The sequence below is a fragment of the Kogia breviceps genome, chromosome 13 (assembly GCF_026419965.1).
Source record: "Kogia breviceps isolate mKogBre1 chromosome 13, mKogBre1 haplotype 1, whole genome shotgun sequence".
NCBI classification, from domain to species: Eukaryota; Metazoa; Chordata; class Mammalia; order Artiodactyla; family Physeteridae; genus Kogia; species Kogia breviceps.
This window is the reverse complement of record NC_081322.1, coordinates 31,129,215-31,139,113: the sequence shown is the minus strand read 5'-3', so window position 1 is coordinate 31,139,113 and position 9,899 is coordinate 31,129,215.

Below are 9,899 nucleotides of genomic sequence, written 5' to 3'. Positions count from 1 at the left end.
ATGAAGGTGGCTACACTAAACAAGAGATTTTCATTGTAAATGAACCAGCCTTATGTTGAAGAATATACTATCTAGGACATTCATAGCTAGAGAAATCTCAATGCCTGGCTTCAAAACTTCAAAGGACAGGTTGACTCTTTTGTTAAGGGCTATTACAACTGGTGACTTGAAGTTGAAACCAGTACTCATTTACCATTCCAAAAAATCCTAGGGCCCTTAAGAATTATGCTATGTCTACTCTGCCTGTGCTCTACAAATGGAACAACAAAGCCTGGATAACAACACATCTATTTACAAGATCATTTACTGAATATTTTAAACCCACTGTTGAGACCTACTGCTCAGAAATAAAAATTCATTTCAAAACACATTGTCACGGACAATGTACCTGGTCACCCAAAAGCTCTGATGGAGATACACAATGATATTCATGTTGTTTTCATGCCTGCTAATACAACATCCAATCTGAAGCCCATGGATCAAAGAGTAATTTGGACTTTCAAGTCTTATTATTTAAGAAATACATTCCATAACACTGTAGTTGCCATAGATAGTTATTCCTCTAATGGATTTGGAAAATGTAAATTGAAAACCTTCTGGAAAATACTCACCATTAAGAACGTTTGTGATTCATGGGAAGAGGTCAAAATATAGACATTAATAGGAATTTGGAAGAAGTTGATACCAACCTTATGAATGACTTTGAAGGGTTCAAGATTTCCTCAGCTGTGGTGAAAATAGTAAGCGAACTAGAATTAGAAATGGAGCTTAAAGATGTGACTGAATTGCTGCAATCTCATGATAAACTTGAATAGATGAGGAGTTGCTTCTTATGGCTAAGCAAGGAAAGTGGTTTCTCGAGATGAAATCTACTCCTGGTGAAGATGCTGTGATGATTGCTGAAATGAAAACAAAGGACAAAGGATTTAGAATATTACATAAACTTAGCTGATAAAGCAGCAGCAGAGTTTGAGAGGATTGACTCCAATCTTGAAAGAAGTTCCATTACGGGTAAAATGTTATCTGCAGTATTGCATGCTGCAGAGAAGTCATTTCTGAAAGGCAGAGTCAGCAAACTTCATTGATGTCTTATTATAAGAAATGTCCATGGCCAGCCCAGCCTTCAGCAACCACCACCCTGATCAGTGAGCAGCCATCAACATCGACGCAAGACCCTCCACCAGCAAAGAGATAACTTGCTGAAGACTCAGATGATGATTAGCAGTTTTTAGCAATGAAGTATGTTTAAATTAAGGTATGTAAATTGTTTTTAGATATAATTCTATGGCACACTTAATAGACTACAGTATAGTGTAAATATAACTTTTACATGCACTGGGAAACCAAAACAAAAATTGTGTGAGTTGCTTTATTTTGATATTTACTTTATTGCAGTGGTCTGGAACCGAACCCACAATATTTCTGAGGTACAACTGTACTAGATTGGTTTCTCCTTAAACTACAGACATTCACTTTGGATCAGATGGAAGTAGAACACTTTGATTCATTAATCTCACGAGAAGTAGCCAGGACATGGAAGCAACCTAAGTGTCCATCAACAGATGAATGGATAAAGAAGATGTGGCACTTATATACAATGGAATATTACTCAGCCATAAAAAGAACCAAAATTGAGTTATTTGTAGTGAGGTGGATGGAACTAGAATCTGTCATACAGAGTGAAGTAAGTCAGAAAGAGAAAAACAAATACTGTATGCTAACACATATATATGGAATCTAAGAAAAAAAAAAGGTCATGAAGAAACTAGCGGTAAGATGGGAATAAAACACAGACCTACTAGAGCCTGAAACTGAGGATATGGGTAGGGGGAAGGGTAAGCTGTGACAAAGTGAGAGAGTGTCATGGACATATATACACTACCAAATGTAATATAGATAGCTAGTGGGAAGCAGCCGCATGGCACAGGGAGATCAGCTCAGTGGTTTGTGACCACCTAGAGGGGTGGGATAGGGAGGGTGGGAGGGAGGGAGACACAAGAGGGAAGAGAAATGGGAACATATGTATATGTATAACTGATTTACTTTGTTATAAAGCAGAAACTAACACACCATTGTAAAGCAATTATACTACAATAAAGATGTTAAAAAAGTTACTTTTAATTTCTATAAAATATATTAATTCTAGTCAGTTTCTTTACTCTTTCTCCAGTGCCAATTATGCCCATCCATGCCTCATTCAATCTCTCTTCCTTGCTAGTCACCCCTGGTATGTGGTACAACCAAAGATAAATCATTATCACAAGTGATACTATCATCTGAAACTCTCTCTTAAGCCCTAAAATATCCTGGGTTCCTTATCATCTAAACCTTTGGCTAGGTCACCTATGTGGTAGAGCTAAGCCAACAGAGTTCACCTTATATGTCCTCAAACTTACAAAACATATAACCAAATTTACAGCATCACTAACCCATGTATCACATAAGTGAAGGTGATTTTGAGTCTTATATGTTCCCACATTTCTAATTCACAAAATGACAACTCTAGTGTTTCATTGAAGAGAAGGATATAATCAAGAAGAATTAGATTTTGGAAACTACACCACCTATTGCCACATCCACATACCCTAGGACATCGGTATGCTATTCACAAGTTTATTTCAGAGGCTCAGAGTTAACAGATTTCAATTCCAGTTCCGCTATGTAATGTAATCTTGGCCAAGTTACTTAACCTTTCTGAACCAATAATCTTATCTCCAAAAAGAGACTTGTTATATCTACCTCAAAGTGCTGTAAAGATTAAATAGGATAATGTATACAATGTTACAAGTATAGTTTGCCTTATTAATAAATACTAGTTTTCATAGCATTCAACCCAATAACATTCTAGGACCAGAAGCTCAGGCTGGCCCTGGAATGACAGATGCAGCCAGGCTAACTGGCGGGTTGAGGAAAGTCAGCCTCCATGAGATCTGTTTCATACTTGGAAGAGGTAGCATCATCTCTCTTGGCCTGAAGAAGCTGCTGATTATCACAACCTCCCTTCCCTTTACCCTATACTCTGTCTTGAGACATGTTGGCATAACTTCAGAGCTGAGGTTTGAGGGACCTCAGCTCTGTAGTTATGGTGGCCTATCAGATAACTAAAGGTGATAAAAATTAGGACAACAAAAAGATCTTAAAACAGTAAGGCAAAATTATGATACATTAAAATGGTAGAAGTATAAATGCTTTATTTAATTTTTCTGTTTTCCAAACTCTCTTCATGTGATTCTATTACTTTCAGGATGAAAAATGTATTTTATTTACACTTGAAATAACCATAAAAAAAAACCCCAGTAGTTTTAAAGATTGGTTATTACAATAGCATTTAAATTAGAAAAAAACTATAAAAAGCCTAAATGCCCATCTAAAGAAATGGATAAAATATGTGTTGGTAGCATCATCAAATAAATTATTATGCAAATTTTTGAAAGTGACAATATGGATTTATATTCATGTAATAAGATGAAATTCTTAAAAATAGATTATGTATCAGTGTGATACAATTAAAAAAAGGTACGTGATGTAAATGGGAAGACATAAAAAAGTTTGTAATATGTATGATTAAATCAAATAATGTTATTAACAATTAGAAAATTTTAAAAAATGGTGAACTTTGGCCTCATGTCTGCCTTAATCCTCCCTTCTTTTTGGTACCAGTGAACACAACATGGCTGCTGCCTCACCTCCCACCTCTTTTTACAATCCACCTTGTTTTAATGACTGTGCTTTCAGCTCACCCCCAATCCAGACTGCTTCAGCACCTGGTCTTTGACCCCAAATGCTCTAGCAGAACATTGCCTACCTATATTTCTGCTTCTACCTGCCTGAAGGTATCCCAGACTTACCAGCCTTCCTGACTCAGTCCCAGGAATGTCTGCTGGAGGAGTGCTGGCCAGAGCCTTCCCCCTAGGCACACTCAGCACCTGGTAGCATGCACTCTGCTTTTAAAGATTTTATTATTATTATTATTGCCACTTTTTAGTTACATGGTACAAATTCATCGATTCAGTTTCTTAATTATTTAGATGAAATATATCTCTGTTATAACATTATACCAAATTTGTTTTTCTAAAGTATTCTTTATTATGCCTTAGTTTCTCAAGAAATAATATTATAATCAGATTAATCTGTTCCTTCCTTTTTATAAAAAGTGTCTTTTTCTTGCAGTGTTTGCAGAAGATATATTTATGGCATTAGAACTACTCTGTTTCTTTATTTCAAATTAAATGATATTCCTGAGACTGAATAAATCTTCATTAATAAGCACTACTGATGTTAAAATACACAAATGGACATAAAATGAAATACGTATTTTATAAAGTTGACAATGACTCTCTGGTTTCTCTTACTCTGTAACTCTGTAAAGAACTTAGTTTTGTTATCAATGTCCCCTAGTTGACTTTGCAATGACAGAGCACACCCGGGCCCTTATTGCTACTCTTGAATCTGCTGGGATAAGCAAATTAAAGCTGCCCTTGAAGGACTTCCTGAGCATCCCTGATTTTGGGGTGTACTCCACTTCTTCTCTATGAACCTGCCTATAAGGGTGAGAGGCTTTAACTCTGCAATACCCTGTATGGCAAGGGAGACATCCTTTTCTTCTCTATGAAGTCTTAGTCAATGCAAAACTGCATTAAAACTTGCTTGTGCTTTATCAATATTCTTTTGTCTCAGTAAAGTTTCATTTACCTGTAGGGGAAAAGAAGAAGTGTCTGTCTCCAGTTATGAAACTGATCCCTCATTTGGCATACAAAGACTGAAGTCTAAATTTCAAAAATTGGGAAATTTGATGCTAATTTGTTGTATGAGGAGGAAAATATGACAGACACAGTCCTGAATGTTTTATATAATTCGTTTTACTAAAATTCCACAATAAGTCTGTGGGGAAAGCATTATTATACCCATTTCACAAATAATATCATATGGTAGGTGAGAAGGAAAGATGGAATTTGAACCCCAGGCTGTTGACTCAAGAATTTATACCCTTTCCAACCACTATTCTCCCTGTAGTTACATAAACGAATTTGCTTTCAAATTTCCTTCATATTTTGACCACCTATTCCGAGTGAACTCCTTTCCTTTATCCGAATTTGACTTGTCAAATCAGTCAGCTAACTTCAGGTACTCGGTGGATGCTATCATAGGTTAATTGAGGAGCAGACTCCATTGGTAAACATATCACCTGATCATCTCCACTATCACCATAATGAGAATGACCAGTCTTTGAGCACCTACTGTGTGATAACATTTTATCATGAAATTAGCATACACTGTTTTATTTAATCCTCAAAGTAATCCCCAAATCGGGAATTGTAAACCACAGATTACTACTTGTATCAGTCAGGGTTCTCCAGAAAAACAGAGCCAATAGGATAAAAAGAGAGAAAGAGAAAGAGAGAGAGAGAGAGAGAGAGAGAGAGAGAGATTATATGGAATTAGCTCATGGCAATGTGGGAGTTAGCAAATCCATAGGGCAAACAGGCAAGCTAGAAACTGATGTGTGTGATTTTTATATAACAGTCCTGAGGCAGAATTCCTGCTACAGGAAACCTCAGATTTTTACACTTAAGGCCTTAAACTAGTTGGATGAGGCCCAGGCCCACCACCCATATTATCAAGGGTAATTTCCTTTACTTAAAATCAACTGATTTACAGAAAAAAAAATGTCATATAAATTTGTTTAAAATTAAACTCAGTGGGCTTCCCTGGTGGTGCCATGGTTGAGAATCCGCCTGCCGATGCAGGGGACACGGATTCGTGCCCCGGTCCGGGAGGATCCCACATGCTAGGAGCGGCTGGGCCCGTGAGCCATGGCCGCTGAGCCTGCGCGTCCGGAGCCAGTGCTCCACAACGGGAGAGGCCACAACAGTGAGAGGCCCGCGTACCGCAAAAAAAACAACAACAACAATTCAACTCAGACTTAAACAATAAATAAATAAATAATCAACTGATTGTAGAAGTTAATCACATGTACAAAGTGCCCTCAGAACAACATCTAGACTAATGGTTGGCCAAACACCTGGATACCATAGCCTAACCAAGCTGACACATATAATTAACCATCACACTACCCTTTCTAAGATAATGCCCCACTTTTCTTAATAACATGCTATAAGTGAGGCCACACTCACCCGTTCAATTCTCATGTAGGCCAGTTAGCTTTAGCATCCTACCACCTTTACCCTATTTAAATTACCATCCCTCGAATTCTGTCTCACATCTAAATGTCACCTCTAAAATCTGTTTCTATCAATCACCGCCTGCTTTTGGTCACACGATTAACTGATTGCTCTAGCACTAGCAAGTTAACAATAGGCAAAGGGTTCATAGCTTTAATTAGTGTACCAAAACCAACTCCCTAAACCAAGTCTAGATCTCCTGTAAGCCAGATAATCCAAGCAAGCCAAAATCTATTACTTCTACAGGGTTTCCTGAAAGGCACTTGATGTTTCAACAGCAAAACATCATTTGCCCTTAGCAAAATCTTTCATCTATAGTATTCTGTTCAATCAGCAAAATGTAAGAGGCATCATTATTTCTCAGGAAACAGAAATCAGTAGGTTAAGTGATTTGCCTAAGTCCAAAGTGCTAGTGTGTGAGATATGGGAGATCTAGAACCCTAATCCATTTACTCAGAATATATCACTTGAATGCCTATTATATTTCAGGCTCTGGGATCCAGCAACAGATAAAACATACAGATCACCTGCCCTCGCAGAGTTTAAATTCTAGAAAGTATAGTTAGCAAACAAATAAATAGATAATACTGGGGTGTCAGATAATAATGTATTTATGAAGAAAAATAAAGCAGGTAGCAATTAGGATATATGATTTGGGGGTGAGAATTGCAGTACAAAATAAGGTAGTGAGGAAGACCTCACTGAGAAGGTGGCATTTGATCAGAGCCCAAAAGACATGAGTGAGCAAGCTCAGTGGAAATATCGAGAAAGAGGGTGTCTGTCATACAGAGGAAAGGTCCTGGCATAGAAGCTGCCTAGTGTGTTTGAGAACCACGGTGGAAGCATTACAGAATGGTGCCAACTTAATTTATGCTAATCTGTCATTACCATCTTTAGATGTCTTTGCCATAGAATTCTGTTTGGCATAGCTACATGGAAAGTCAAATATGCTTTACAAAATGAAAGTTATGAAATCTACAATTATTATTTTATCTATTATATTTATACTTACTTGTCATGATATGAATTTATCCTTCACTCATTAACGGTACTACAAATTAACTGAAATGACTGGCAACTAAGTACACGAAGCATTAATTTGGCTTCTTAGCAAAGGGAAAGAGAGATTGTGGTCTCTCTAAATTCCTTTCCTTTTAGGGACTAATTTAGGCTTGTAGTACTTTGTTTAAGATGTATTAAGACTTTCAGAAAACCCCTTAAGAGAAATTACTTTTTATAATGCAAAACAAAATTGAAGAAAAATTTGCATATTAAAATTACAGTATCTGACTATATCTACATTACTAGGGTTTCTTGTTTTGTAGATAGGTTTTCAAGACACATTAATCAACATTAACTGTGTTGAAAGAGGGTCATTTATATCATCTTATGAGTCTTATATGATGATGATTTTTCTAAAATCTGTATCCATTTAATGGTATTTGAGCAATTTTAAAATGGTGATAGTAGAGAGTCCAGTCGAATTGCCTAGAGCCAAGTTGAGTGTAGGTAATATGTTTTACCAACAAAATCTGTGGTTATTACTTGTAAGACATACCAGTTACCAGGTAAATTCAGCACCTATAGTATCATGCTTACTGCTATCTAAGTCATGTAAATATAGCAAATGAATGTTCAGGTCTACAGCAGTTTGCAGCACATTTCTCATACATTTCATTTTGCTAATATTTCCTTTAAATCACTTCCAAGAAAATGAGTAAGGTGTCTATTCTCTATTTCATCCTTTTCAGTTAAGCCAAATGTGCAAACACCACATACAGAAGAACAGGAATTCCACTGACAAAAAGGAAACCAACTCCATAAACAGAAACTTCTTAAACTGGGATTTTATTTTTTTTTAATCTAAATTTTGTTAAAGTACCCCTTAAGGTTATTCACATATTTTCCAATAAAAACTACAACGGAGCTGCTGCAAGCACAATAACAATAAATAGCAGAAAGAAACTTCTAAGAATCCTATTGGTCCTGCAGCCTCCTGCCAGAGTCCCACACAATAGCAGATACTTAGGCTGAGAATGGCTCCACTGGAGCAACACTAATACATTTGACACAGCTTCCACCCCGTCATTATGCAGAGGAGCCTGTGCTTATCCCTTTGTAAACTGGAGACTCTTAACCAGGAATCCCAGGATGAAACAGAACCATTCTCCTCACGGCAAAACAAATCCTTCTCCAGTGAATTTTGTTATTGTTTATTGTTACACTGTTTTATCAGCACTAAACTGTATGAAAGCTTCAATTAGTTCTTGATGAATGATCCCATAAAAGCATGCAGTTTCATTTCCCCTGCCACCAGATATATCACTGAGTGTTATTAAATGAAATATAATTGGGATAAGATTCAGGAAACTTAGAGAAGCTGTAGTGCTCTCAGTTCAGCCTAAAATGGTTAGTCATCAGTGTAGCTGAATCACACTCGACTCACTGTACATATAAATTCCCATCGCTTGATCCTGAGGAGAATGTAGAGGCGCTAGATACAGTCTAATGCACAATCTCTGCCCTTCACTGAAGATAAAGGTCTATGGTGAGGTGCTGAGTTCAGTGCTGGGTCAGAGTTGTTATCTCCACAGAGGAGCAAAAGGAATCTGTATCAATCAGACTTCTGCATGATGGAATATACTCATGTTGTATGTTCCACAGGACCTACTGCATTGTTCCAGCAATAGGTGGAAGCCATCAGTTTTCCTCTTTCTCCTTAGTAGAGAAACCCTAATTTTAAGCTAGGCATATTGATACATAGAGTAAAAGGCTAACTTCTCTGCATCTTTTTTCGTTTTTTTTTTTTTTTTTTTTTTTTTTTTTTTGCGGTTCGCAGGCCTCTCACTGTTGTGGCCTCTCCCGTTACGGAGCACAGGCTCCGGACGCGCAGACTCAGCGGCCATGGCTCACGGGCCCAGCCGCTCCGCGGCATGTGGGATCCTCCCAGACCGGGGCACGAACCCATATCCCCTGAATCGGCAGGCGGACTCTCAACCACTGCGCCACCAGGGCAACCCTTTGCCTCCTTTTTATGTGACCATGTTGCAGCCAACAAAATGTAGAATTGGGGTATGAGACTTCTGAGAAATCTCATTAAAGGGAGCCGACTCAGCTGGGGGCAGACTTTATAAAAAATCTTTCTACCTTTCTTCCCTCTTCTGGCCTTTAATGCAGAAGTGAAAACTGGAGCTTCAGCAACTATATTGGATCAGGATGTGACCTTAAGATGAAAATCATGTAGGAGAATATTAGTACAGGAAAATAGAAGCCTGCGTGCCTGAAGACATTCTGGAGCTACCATCTAAGCCTTGAACTGCTAGCTTAGGTCTTAATTAATGTATGATACATTACCCTTTTGATTGAAACCCTATTATAGGCAACAGAACCTAACTATAACTGAGAGAGCTGTGGATATTGAACATATTTTTAAATAACTAAACAACACCACTACCTGTTGGTCGCTCTGTGAGGCATTTTAATGCATTGTGACATTTCATCTTTAAAACAAACCTATAAATTAGGTACTGATGTTATCTCCATTTTACAGATGAGAAAACTAAATCACAAAGCCATCCAGCACGTAGTCTAGTTGGTGGTGAGGGGTTGAGAGAAGAGGGACTGCAATTCATGCACTCAATGCTTCTTTCTTTAATGCAATGAGTAAGTACCTTTGTACTTACATCCTGTGTTAGAGACTGTTCTACATGCTTGGGA